General features: G+C 50.8%; 1 pseudogene; it reads left to right on the forward strand.

The window, feature by feature from the left end:
* The first annotated feature begins 793 nt into the window (after positions 1–793).
* LOC103396914 (histone acetyltransferase KAT6A-like) overlaps positions 794–13,704 on the forward strand; it is a 27,299-nt pseudogene continuing 14,388 nt past the window's right edge.

Consider the following 13,704-nt stretch of genomic DNA (forward strand, 5'->3'; position numbering starts at 1 on the left):
ACCTGAGTAAACCAATCAGTGTAGACATGGGCGGGTCTTTATTTGTTTCTCTTATCAAAATACCCCGAAAAATCATTTTTAAAAAAAGACATCGTTTAACGAGTGTCATTTCCTTCTAGAGATTTCGGACCTGAACCAGGAAGTTCGTTATCACTAGATAAAAGTAGAGCTTTGAATTGTTCTAGAAAGATTGGATGCTAGAGCTGATCGTTCCATGACCACGGGGTGGAGTTCTACAAAAGTTGTTGCACTTGTTGCTGGAGACCGGAGGCAACAGAAAGTAGCAAAAAAAATTTAGATTAAATTAAAAAATTAAAAATAATTTAAAAAAATTAAAAGTTAACATCATACATTTTTTTTGCTCTCAGGCACAAATCTTAGCACCAATTTCAAATAACGATAGTCTGAAGTTAGTGAAGTTATATTCAAACTACTTGAAAGGGTCTTTAATGTTGCAATGTACGTACGTATACGTAAAAACGTATATATTTATTTTTTATATATACACAAATGATGGTCTGAACTGCTTCGTGACATTATAGAGACGGTGCCTGCTTCCTCGTCTGACACCATGCAGACGGTCCCTGGGCCGTGCCTGACGGCTGGATGCCTCCCCTCCCCCACTCAGCCGTGCTTCTGTGTCCCTCAAAGATGGCGTCGGCTCTGTAGCCTCTGCTCTCTGCCTATATTTTTAGGCTCGTTGTTGACTTCGTTCCACCGCGTTACGGCATCTTCACCACCGTGGCTCGACACGAAATTCCGGTAAGTCCCGTGGGAGCGGAATAGAACCCCAATCGGGGCTTTTGGTAAGAAGCCCCCCCCCCACCAAACCCGAACCAGCTCGGGCTTTCTGTGGGGAACCGCGAGAGCTGAAGGAAGGCAGGGATATGTAGGGATGATAGTCGTGGAGGTGGGTGGGGGCACAGAGGATGGGGATCCGAGGCCTAGGTCCTCCGCTCGAGCGGCCTTTTCTTCACTGCACCGCAGGTTATCGTTCCGTGGGAGAGCGACTGGTGGAGGAAAGAAGTCGGTAATATGGGGACAATTTGCAGAGACGCGGCCGGCGGGGCAGGGCTACGTGGGCTGAGGGGAAGCTTACGGGGAACGACGCGGAGCTTTTCTTTCTTTCATTTTTTCAAACAGCGGAACGCGTTAAACTTACGTCTTCGTTTCTGCCCGCTTGTCGAGATGGCCGCCCGCAGGATGTATTGTGCTTGATACAAGGCCGCGGTCTTACGTTAATATTTGAATGTCATTTTAAGGAACATTGATCGCTTCGTTTCGCCGTGCCGCGTTTGGCGATGCCTGTTGTGGGATTGACTAAGAATGTTGCCTTTTAACGTCTGCGCGACGGCGGAACTCACATTCGACGCTGTTTACGTTTTCGGTTAGTAACACCGCTGTAACGTTAGCTCGCCCAGTTAGCCGCTCGAGTTAGCTCGGTTAACAACAGCGGTTAGCGGGAATGTTTTTGTCGGTATTTAGCCGCCAAGTATCTCCACCGGTCAGGTGGACCGCACTTGTTTAGATAATATATCCGGAGCCTGGTTCTTTTGGCTGTGTTTTTTTATTCAGCCTTCCGGGGATTCGGAGGAAACAGCCAGTGTTTTGATTGCATCATGTTTACGTTAGCAACCCTGTAGCACAACAGTCAACATCCGAGTCCATGTTGTTGCTTTTTTTTTAATTGATACATTTTTGATAGTGTCAAAAGTACAAAATGTATATGAATTATCTATTAAAAACGAACAACAAAGTGTTTCGTTGTTGTAGAGTCAAACACAGTTTGTTTTCCCTGTACTTGTGATACAGTCACTGTGTTGTTCTTCGTAATTATACAATTAAGGTCATTAGCTTGTTAGAGACTGACACATTTTGGTACCTGGTTTAGTTTCGTGAACGTTGTTTGGTTACGTCAGACCTACTAAACGAACGAACTTTTTGTGGTACGTCCGTCTGCTTTATTATCATACGGAACAGTCAAAATTTAGGGCTTGTTTTGGTGCGGTTTGTATGATTAGTTTTAAACTTTTGCATCGTCTTATGCCAGTATGAGGATGGTTGATGTTTTGAACATTTGTCATCACACATTTTTTGTCTAACAGATCCGTCCTTAGAGTAATTACAGACATTTTACAAAATTAATACAACATTGTTTTATGTTATAACATATTTAAATATAAATATATAAAAAAATTAATAACCTATTTTTTTTTTTTTTGCTTTTAGTTGTTATTGCTGTTTGTACAATGTGTGTGTTAGCATTCATTTTCTACCAAACAGAAAGTAACTTTGCCCTTTCTTTTTGTGGGAAGCTAAAAAAGTAAAAGTTAAGATACTTTTTTTTTTCCCCAAGTTATGGTCTGATTTTTTTTTTATCACGCGTGAGCTGCAGTTTCTTCACTAACATTTGTGCGTTTCCACATCCTTTTGTGTTTTGCAGGCTTTGAAGTGATTCCAGCGCTGTAGACACAAATATGATCAGCACCGCCTACTGGCTGGGCTCTGTGGGTTCTCCTCCATCCCAGGTCTGAGGGGGCGCGGCTGCCGATCAAGTAGAAGAAAACAAGACAAGAAATGAAGTAAAGAAAAGAAAGATTCTCGACAGACATTTCCTCGCCTCGTGTTGTCATCCACATAAAAACAACAGTTTTTATGCGACAGTGTTCTATTTGAGCAAGTTCACAACAACAATATCAACAACCGTTGTTGGTATCGGTATATTTCGGGGACCGAACAGTTTTTGTTTTTAGCACAGCGTCTCTTCGTTAAGCCTTCTGCTTCTTTGCCCGGGGTCATCACCTGGCTGACACCTGGTGGTGGACAAGACTGGACTTTACGGGGTGAGGATTGGCTCAGGGGGTCTGTGCTATGGTTAGTTGCTCCTCCCCGTTTTGTTCACGCTCACCTTCCGAGGGACTCCCCATACGACCTCAGGATAAGGGATAGAAAGCAGAAGGAGGGCGCAGAAGAAGAGACTGCGGCAGCGCTACGGCGCAGGCCAAGCCAACCCTTGGCGTCCTGTATCTAATTTTCCGTGTGCTAACCGTGCTCATCCCCTAGTGCGTCTACACATTCGGACCGCCGCCATGGTGAAACTGGCCAATCCCATGTATACGCAATGGATTTTAGAAGCTATCAAAAAGGTCAAGAAGCAGAAACAGCGGCCGTCGGAGGAGCGCATTTGCAATGCCGTCAACATGTCCCATGGTCTGGACCGCAAAACTGTTTTGGAACAGTTGGAACTCAGTGTCAAGGATGGAACTATCCTTAAGGTCACCAACAAAGGTCTAAATTCCTACAAGGACCCTGATAACCCCGGACGCTTGGTTCTTCCCAAGCCAAAGCCCAGCTCCGGGGGAGGTGGTGGTGGTGGAGGTGGCGGCGGCGGCAGTGGAAGCGGTGGTGGTGTCGGAGGTGGCAGCAGCACAAGTAGTGGCGGTGGATCTCAGTCTCATTTGCCAAAGAAACCAGGACTTGACTGGAACAAGTTGATCAAGCGGGCCCTGGAGGGCTTCCACGAGCCAGGGGGTTCCAGCTTAAAGAACATCGAGCGCTTCCTCAAGTGCCAGGCCGATGTGGCGGCTCACTTGTCCAGCAGTGGCTCCGTGGGGACTAACCTCTTCCACCAGCAGCTGAGGGTGGCCCTGAAGAGAGCGGTGACCCATGGACGTGTGGCGAAGCAGGGCCCGCTCTTTATGCTCAGTCGCAGCAGCTCTCAGGATAGCAGCGGCGTAGCGTTATCCCTGGAATCGCTGCCAGCCGTCCGACTGCTGCCCCACGAGAAAGACAAGGTACGGTGCATGCACCGGTAAACAAATGTTGTTTTTCTAGAAAACCTTTTATGGTGATAATGGTCCTAATGTTGTGGGTTGGCAACTTCAAGCACAGCGGTTGTAGCATGCACCCTAGCATGACAGTCGTTAGCATCCGTGTGTGTGCGTTAGGACCAGGCTTCAGGACTAACTTAAAGCTCGCAGTTTCAGGAGGTGGATTGAAACGGTGGGAGGGAGGGAGAGAGAGAGGAAGGGGGTGGAGAAGGAGAAGGAGGTCTGGGGGAGAGGGTTCCCAGCCTCCTGCAGGGTCTGAAGAGCAGCTGCAGGGCTGCTCCCTTCAAAAAGCTGTTAGAATTGGGAAGGAATAATAAAAGAAAGGGAGAGAGAGGAGTGACTGAGTCTGTGGTGAGAGAGAAAGGGGAGATGAGGGAGTCAGAGAGGGGGGGTCAGAGTTAGAGCGAGCGAGAGAGAGAGAGAGAGAGGCAGACATACAGGCGGCAGAGAGCTGGACACACCCACTGATGTAACCTGATCACAGATCAGCCTCCTGTTGACCTCTTCTTGTAGAACCCACCTCACAAGTCCGTGTTTGCGTCCCGGAATATTGTCGTACGACACGTTCAAATCACTGCTCAAATATCCACAGTTTTAGAGTCGACTAAAAGCTGATCATCTGACGGACGAGTTCGTTCAGAACCTGTCGTTCACCACAGACCAGACCATGTTGCCTTCTCATTGGCTCCTGTAAATCCCGACCAATTAAACCCCATTGAAGCTCGGTTTCAATGGGCGTTCAAATCGTTGCTGGAGCAGAAGAACTTGTTTTTTTTTGTTTTTTTATTAATAGCACTTTTTTTTTAAATGCCAAAGATGGTGCTATACTATGAAAATATGTAGTTGTTTGGTAACAACGGTTCGCTCTTCGTCTTTGCAGAACAAGTGATGTAGGAGGTGATGTTTTTTAGAAAGATTGCGTTAAGAGGTTCGGATCGTATCACCCAGATCTAAGGCGTAGACTCAAACTGCAGTCTGTTGTTGTTGTTAGCTTGGCGGCGTTGACCCCCTACATTTGTGTATATACCGCCTCATCAATGAACTCTTTTGGCAACAGTGATCTTTCTTTTTGAAGTTTCTTAAGTGTTTTATTGCCTCATTATAAAGTCGATGCTGCCGAGTTTGTTAACGTGATGCGTTACTTTTTTTTAATTACAATATTTGTATCTTGGATAAACGATAGTCAATTGTCGAAACACGTAATAATACTTTATGAAGTCGTTACATTGATACGGTCTTACAGTTACACCCACAGTTACAGTTACTTACAGTTACTTACAGTTACACCCGACCCTTCATGAGAAACTGTATCGTTGATGCCTCCCCCAGTTGACAATGACTTTGACACCCCCGCTTTAGGCTATGTTTGCGATACACACATACTCACTATACCTAGTGGTAACAAAACATCGTGTAAACATATACTTTAACGAAAGTTGTCTGTGTGCTGAGTTTGCGCTTGTTACAACATAATGGGCAAGGGCAGGTTCTGCCCCGCGTTTGCCCTCTGCTCACAGCTGTAGTGGGGGTCAACCAGAGTTCTCACATCAGCATTTCACCCACCCCCCCCCACACACACACACACACACACATTCAGTGGTGTTTAATAGATTAGCTAGCTTAGCTAGTTAGGATTGATTGTCATGACAATGAATGAGATCACAGAGGAAGTGTTGGGGGGGGGCACGTCCGCCCTGCGAACCCCAACATCTGGCCCCTGTCGATGAAATAAAAATTTATTTTACCCTGCGGGGTAATTATTTGAAATTTATTGTCAGGTTTTTTTTTTTCGTTTCCTTTTTTTTTAGTGTCAAAGCGAACAATTTGCTGTAGTTTTTGCATGATTTTTTTTGTCACATTCTGAACACTTCTTGTTGGCCTCTGGAGGAGCTGTTTCTTAGTTTTACACGTCGCTGTCGGGCGAATTTCCCAAATGTTATATAATATAAGTACAATTATCGTAATTATGAGGAGAAATTCTAATTAGACTTTTGGCATTGACTGTAACCACTGTGGTATTTGTAGTACTATGGTGGTATTTGTAGTACTGTGATTTAACGTGATATTGTAGCAACACTTGTAAGTACGGTAATAAAACCACGATGACAAGCTTTTAATTGATCAACTGTCTGTTAAACAACAGTTGTTGCCCCCACAGTGTTGCTGCGTCTGTATCTACAGGTTGCAGGTTGCTTGAATTCAGAAATACCCACGAAAAAATACCCCAAAAACAAAAATCAAACTAGTGTAATGTTGATACCGTTGCATCACGAATCATGCAGCAGTAAGTTGTTTTATTTTGACAATATCATTTAGCTAATGAACTGGTTTATTTTAAGCCTCGGTTCCTCGTTGTTGAACAGAAGGCCACTGTGTGTCTGTCGTTTGACTGCTAGTCCTAAACCCATGTCCTTCTGCTCCGTTTCCCTCTCTCTCTGTGAAGCCGGTGGCTGAGCCCATCCCCATCTGCAGCTTCTGTTTGGGAACCAAGGAGCAGAATCGCGACAAGAAGCCCGAAGAACTGGTCTCTTGTGCCGACTGTGGCAACAGTGGTGAGTGGAACGTTCTCCGTCTGATGACGTCCAAACATTTCACGATGTTGACGTATCTAACCTGGTCTTCTGCCTCTGTCTCCACCTGCAGGGCACCCGTCCTGTCTGAAGTTCTCACCTGAACTTACCGCTCGCGTCAAGGCCCTCTGGTGGCAGTGCATCGAATGCAAGACCTGCAGCAGCTGCCAGGACCAAGGAAAGAACGCGGTGAGAGGACAGGTGGATGTGACGTCGTAGTAGTCGTGATGTTTCCGTCATGATGTTTCCGTTAAAAAAAAATCTCCACACAGTGAGAATTGTTTATATATATTATAACAAAATACAACATGTACAAAATAACTCCTTTGAATCGTACTTCAGATCTGATTAAAGTTCACCCGTGATACGTTCGACGAACAAGGTTTGAAAATTCACATACACATAACCATACTTTATAATACCCCAGAGTCCGCAGCGCACGGCAGACCCAGCATAACAGGCCGTTTACTGCAAACAGTGCTTCCGTACGCCCCACCTTCCCACGAGACAGGACCGCAACGAGGCACTGAAGGTCAACGGAGGTTCCAGTGACCGCCGCGCTCCTCCATCATCTGTAAACGAAACAAGCCTGAACGTAGAGCTGGCCGCCTGGATACTCTGGATACTGAAACCGGGATGCGATCAAGAACCCGATGGTCACTGTGGCTTCAGCAGACAACGTTTCTCCTCTGTTTCTCACCCGTCGGTCATCCCTGAGAGGGAGTTGGTTCTTTCCCAGTTTTTGGAGCAAATGTTCATCTTCCACCTGGACTAAGGAGTGGCCCAGACTTGAACCTGATTTAAAGGTCTCAGGAGAGATCTGAAATCGGCCTTTTCACCAAGGTTCCCCTAACCGACCTGATGGAGTTTGACACGTTCTGGGAAGATTGGGAGATTGTCCACAAAAAAAAAAATCGGTGGGCGACCAAGATTGAAGCATCGTACTCAGAAATACCCCAGGCTTTAACGACTACTTCTTACCGACAAACCAGTTATTTTTATGCTGTTTTTACTTGCACTAAAATAAAAAAAAAGTGAGAATCCTTCTGAATTCATGGCAGTACAAGAGTAGACCTGAAGGGGCAGTGTTGTAAATTATTTGAATAATATAATCTTTTTTTTTCACTTGTCTACTCTGTGGTCCACCTAAAGTAGAGGCTGACCATAGCAAATGTCAATTGTCACCCTGCAGTGCGCCATCTAGTGTCCTAACAGAAAGTTGTAGACCGACGGCATCAGAGTCCTGTTTTTTTTTCCTCCAGAACCTCGACCCTCGCTAACTTAATTCATGCAAATGCTGTTGCGTATCACCATGAAAGGTCACGACGCAGACATCGTTAATCTCCGAGAGTCCTGCTGACGTTCTGTCCGTCTCTTCTAGGACAACATGCTCTTCTGCGACTCCTGTGATCGGGGTTTCCACATGGAGTGCTGTGATCCTCCTCTGACACGGATGCCCAAAGGTACGTGTGCATGATTGTTAAAAAAAAAAAAAAACCCAAAATGTTCATGGTACGTTTGTTTGGATCAGGATCTGCAACCAGGTCCGGACTCTTTATCTGCCCGGCAACGATCCGATCCAATCAAAGCCATTTTTTTCCACTTTTCTTTTCTCCAAGGCATGTGGATTTGTCAGATCTGCCAACCGAGGAAAAAGGCCACGATGCTTCAGCAGGCAGAACATAGCCATTGCTACTTACGCAGGAAAAGTCCCCGCAGCTCAAACACCGCTACAGCACGACACCGGGTCGACCCAAAAACAGGTGAATAACAATCTCTCTAGCGCCTCCTTTTGGGCTCTTTGACAGACAACAACGCACAGTCTGCAGAACCGAAACTTTCTTTTCACCACAGACTGGGGCGGCCTTTCAAGAAGCTGGGCAGGCGGAGTCAACAGAAGCGTTCGGCCTCCGCCCACTCGTCCTCCAGCTCCTCCTGCGACGGTTACCCGGGCGACGACCAGCTGCTCTTCTCTATGCGGGAAGATGACGACCTCTTGCAGAGCGACCTTCGCTTTAATAACAAGACCAAGGGTCTCATCGACGCGCTCTCGAAGTTTTTCACACCCTCGCCCGAGGGTCGGAAGGCCCGACAGGAAATGGTGGACTACTCCCAGCAGTTTCGCATCCGTAAAAAATCCAACCGCAAGGGAGAGGGAGACGACAGATTGGGTGAGTTCGGAGTTTTTAAACGGGAAAGCCGCCTGTGACGTCACGATCTCACGATACCTTTCGATCCCCAGACAATCAGGACGGCAGTGACTGGCACGAGGACGACGAAAAACTGCCTGGCCATGAAAACCTGACAGAAAAAGACATTGATCTTTTCAGACACATCCAGGAGGTGGCGCTACAGGTAACTAGATTAGACGTTTTTTTTTTAAAAATGTCTTTGGACAGGCCTGACGGAACTGTGACTAAAAGGCTCTGTTGCTCCCTCGCAGAAAGTCGGGGTGACGGGGCCACCGGACCCCCAGATGAGATGTCCGTCGGTCATCGAGTTCGGCAAGTTTGAAATCCAGACGTGGTATTCGTCTCCCTACCCCCAGGAGTACAGCAGGTCAGCCGACGCCCCAGGACTGACTCCTCACCTTGTTAGAGTTAATTTTTTAACCACTCTCCCCCTCCTCTCTCTCGCTCCTCCTCCTCTCAGATTACCAAAGCTCTACCTGTGCGAGTTCTGCCTGTGTTACATGAAGAGCCGCAGCATTCTCTACCAGCACATGAAGAAGTGCGAGTGGTTCCACCCTCCGGCCAACGAGATCTACCGGAAGGACGACGTCTCCGTGTATGAGGTGAAGAACTCCGCGGATCTTCTCCACTTTCTCAATTGCCCCCCCAACCGCTTGGTGTGTGACTCGTTGTTGATGTGTTTCTTTACCTGACGCCACAGGTGGACGGGAACGTGAGCACCATCTACTGCCAGAACCTCTGTCTACTGGCCAAGTTGTTTCTGGACCATAAAACCCTTTACTACGACGTAGAACCCTTCCTTTTCTACGTCCTGACCCAGAACGACAGCAAAGGCTGCCACCTAGTGGGCTACTTCTCAAAGGTATATCGGGGGGGGGGCGAAAAAAGATTTGAGCCTTGTTGTAAAGATGGTTTTTTTTTCTTCACTAACGCTGCGATTCTCCTCTGTGTCTGCGTTCCAGGAAAAGCACTGTCAACAGAAATACAACGTATCGTGTATCATGATTCTTCCGCAGTACCAGCGCAGGGGCTATGGTCGCTTCCTCATCGACTTCAGTAAGAGCTCCAGCCTCAGCCGCACCCTCTGACCCGTCTCTTTCCGCTATATTGAAGAGGGCGATGTGGTGATTTTAACGTCTATTCTTGAATTCTTTCTCTCGTTAGGCTACCTGCTGTCGAAGCGTGAGGGCCAACCAGGATCTCCAGAGAAGCCCCTGTCGGACCTGGGGAGGCTGTCCTACATGGCCTACTGGCGGAGCGTGGTGCTGGAGTGCGTGCACCAGCTCCGCGATGAGCAGATTTCCATCCGACACCTCAGCAAACTGACCGGCATCTGTCCGCAGGACATCACCACCACCCTGCACGGGCTGAACATGCTGGAGCGGCGAGGAGACAGGTCGGAACCCAGAGTACATGTAGCAGAGAGTAGAACCCATGCACGAGTTCTGACACTTTTTTTTTCCCTCCGATGTCATAATCAGACTGGTGCTGGTGCGACGAGAGAAGCTGCTGACGAGCCATATCACCTGCCTGAAGGCCCGACCGCTTCTGCTGTGGAGAAAAAGTTTTTTGAGTTTTGTGGTGAATTTTACGTTTAACGTTTTGTTTCGTTTTTGTCTTTCGCCCGAAAAAGACACAAAGTCACAAAGTTCCACCCTCGTCCTGGCACCTGCACCAGGGCAAGAAGGACGACGACGAGAACGAGGAGGAAGGTGAGAGGAAAGGCCTCGCCATGTTTTCCCGCAGCCAAAGCCCTCCGTCCCCGCCACTCCACTGCCAGACGGCGGCCTCGGAGCAACCGCCGTCTCACCCGTCGACCCACAGGGAGCGCAGGCAACACCAACGGCTGTCTAAGAGTTGGCCTTGGGGAAAGGTGAAGGACAGCGCGCGCATGGGTCAGCTGCTGAAGATCCAGTCCCCCGAGAACGACGAGGGGCAGGAGGATGAGAGGACGGAGGGAGGCTCCGCCGCTGCCTCCCCTCCCTCCCTTTTTTCTCCGGACAGACAAGCCGATTCCACGGCGTTTCATTCACTAGACATGGCCAGACATTCCTCCAGGACCCCCACACGGCGAGGGCGACCCCCAAGAAAAAAGAGAGGTCCAAAGCCCAGGGTGATGGAGGAGCCCGCTGAGGGGCCGACACAGCTTCCTTTGGGGCCCAGGCTCGGCGACTTGGCCCCTGTGAGAAAACCCAGCTTCAGCGACAGCAGCGAAGAAGAGGACGACGAAGAAGAGGACGACGAAGACGACAGAAGAACGTGTTCACCACCTGTCCTGACCAAACCTTCGATGGCGCTCAAATGCAAGGTAACCCTTTATCTGGAATTTTTTTTTTCCCGAGCCTCTGTGACTTGTCTACATCGTAAATGTTTGAAATAAAAAATGACAACGTCTTTAATCGTTCCCTCAGAAGCCAATCAGGAAACGGCGGTTTCGTCAGCGCAGCCACCCACACAGCAGCGTGGTGACGGAGACCATCTCCGAGACCACGGAGGTGTTGGACGAGGCCTTCGTAGACTCCGACTCGGAGAGGCCCATGCCCCGGCTGGAGGAGGAGACACCACTGCATTGTTGCCCACCTGCCCGCTCTGGTCTGAGGTTGTTAGACCCAGCTGCCAAAAGGGGGCGACATGTCAGCCCTTCTGATTCCGACGAAGACGGTGAGTGGACCACACGGGCCACGTCGGACATTGATATATATAGGCCACAAATCCGTTTTTCATGACGTTTTTGTCTAAATTCTGTCTCGTCTTTTCTTCAGAGATGGAGCCGGTGCTGATGCCGGCTCTTCCTTCATCTCCGTCGAAGAGCCTGGATGCTAACTGTGAGGCGCCTGTCAAGAAGAAGAAGAAAGGATGGCCCAAGGGGAAAAGTCGCAAACCGCTGCACTGGAAGAAACGCGGCCCCGGTAAACCACCCGGTTCTGGGCCGGGCCAGAGAGGCGCCGCGAACAGTCCCACCTTGGGCGAAGACCCGACACCTCCCAAAATTAAGATCAAGCCCGGACGAAAGCCTCGGAGCTGGTACCTGCAGCAGGCGCAGGCAGAGGCGGCGGCGCAGCAGGAGAAGCAGCTCGGACATCCTCGCTCGCTCCTGAAGGACGACGGCAGCGTGGAGCAGGTCTGCAGGTCCAGCACGGACAAAGACAACAAACAGAGGGACCTGTACAAAGACAACTACCTCCCTCAGCTGGTCCAGCACAACGTTCCGAAAAGGCGGGGGAGGCCACCTAAGAACAGGGTCCTCTGCCAGCCGCCACAACCTGCCCCCAAACCTCCTCCCACCTCCGACCAAGAGGAGGAAGAGGACAACGAAAGGGCCTGGGAGGAGGACAAACCCGTGCGTCCGCCGTCCTGCCTCCTGCTCTCTCCTTCGTCCTCCTCTTCGACCTCGGAGCCTCAGGGTGCTCAGGTGCGACCGAAGGACAAGGAGAGCAGCGACAGGGAGGGAGACGACGACGACAACAACGAGGACGAGGAGTGTTGCAGCATGACCAGCGGCGGCAGCGTCAACAACAACAGAGGAGCGAAAACCCCCGGCTCAGGGAGCAGGCGCAATGATGACCACGACGCAGACGACGAAGGCGACGGTCACTTGGAGGAGAAGAGCAGCAGCAAAAAGAGGAAAAGTCAGGACTCCGACGACAATGACGTTAACGACCAGCAGGAGGAGCCCGCCTCCCGGGCGAGCTGTCCTCCGGTTAAAGAAGAACCCCAAGGTGGCGAGGCTTTTTTAGACATGGAAAACAACATCGCTAGGGTATACGTGAGCAAGCAGGAGGAAAACGACGAAGACGACATCGAGCCGGAGGAGGTCCAGGAGACCAAAAGCCGGCCCTCCTCCGCTGACCCGGAGCAGGAGAAACGGCGGCGCAGAGAGCAGGCGGAGACCACCCAGGGGCCCGCGCCCCGGGGGGCGAACGAGGCCTGCTCCCTCTGAGCCCCTGGGGCTTCAGCCTCAGCAGACCGACGACAAGGACGTGGCGCTCCTGCTCGAGCCCCAGCACGCCAACCTACACTCCCACCTTCACCAGCAGTCCGACTTCAAGGAGGAGCTCGGCCACCATCACCCACACATCCCCCACCACCACTCGAACGAGCTGGACCTGGAGACCATGCAGGCCGTCCAGTCGCTGACTCAGGGGGAGGCGCAGGACGAGGAGACCGAACCCCAGCCCCACCACGGGGCCTATCAGGACTGTGAGGAGACGCTAGCCGCCTGCAGGACCCTGCAAAGTTACAGCCACACGGGTGAGACGGAGGAGGACACCCTGGCCTTAGTAGAGGAGTGCAGAGCCTCCCAGCATAGTAGCCCCCTCCCCAATCCCCCGGTGCCCTCCCTCACCAGTCAGCCAATGCACACCGTAAACAGTCCAGGGCAGCCCTCAGGAATTATGGACACAGCACCTGTGGGGGCCAGGGGGCGCACACCTGCTCCCTGTGGGTCAACGGCAACCGGCGGAGGAGGTGGAGCGGGCTACGCTCAAATCACGCCGGAGCACCCCAGTTCTCTGTCTGCGCCCTCCCAGCAGAACATGGAGACGTCCCCGATGATGGACGTGCCGTCGGTGTCGGACCACTCTCAGCAGGTGGTGGACAGCGGCTTCAGCGACCTGGGGAGCATCGAGAGCACGACGGAGAACTACGAGAACCCCAGCAGCTACGACTCCACCATTGGCGGAGGCAGCAGCAGCACGGGGAGTGCCAACAACGGTGGCGGAATGTCAGCTCCCGTGGTTCCCTCGTCGTCCGCCTCCTCGTCCTCCAGCTCCGCCACGCCCTCCTCGTCTTCCTCCTCCTCGGCCTCTTCCCAGTCCAGCAGCTGCTCGTTTGTTCCCGCGCCGGCGCTCGCCTCCTCCACAGGTCCGGGCGGCACCCGCATAGTCATGAACAGCTGCAGTCTCATCCAACAAGCAGGTCCGGGGCCGAGCGGCGGAACCAGCACCGGTAACGTGGGCGGCGGCGTTCCGCAGCCTCCGCCACCTCCACCGCCGTCCAACACTCCCGGCTGCGGCATTAAGTCTCCCCAGAACTGTGGCGTGATCGAGAGGCCCCCCAGCACCAACCAGCAGCAGCAGTCGTCACAGAAAAAGGTTCCTCAACCGCCGCAGC

The sequence above is a fragment of the Cynoglossus semilaevis genome, chromosome W, assembly GCF_000523025.1.
Source record: "Cynoglossus semilaevis isolate Cse_v1.0 chromosome W, Cse_v1.0, whole genome shotgun sequence".
NCBI lineage: Eukaryota > Metazoa > Chordata > Actinopteri > Pleuronectiformes > Cynoglossidae > Cynoglossus > Cynoglossus semilaevis.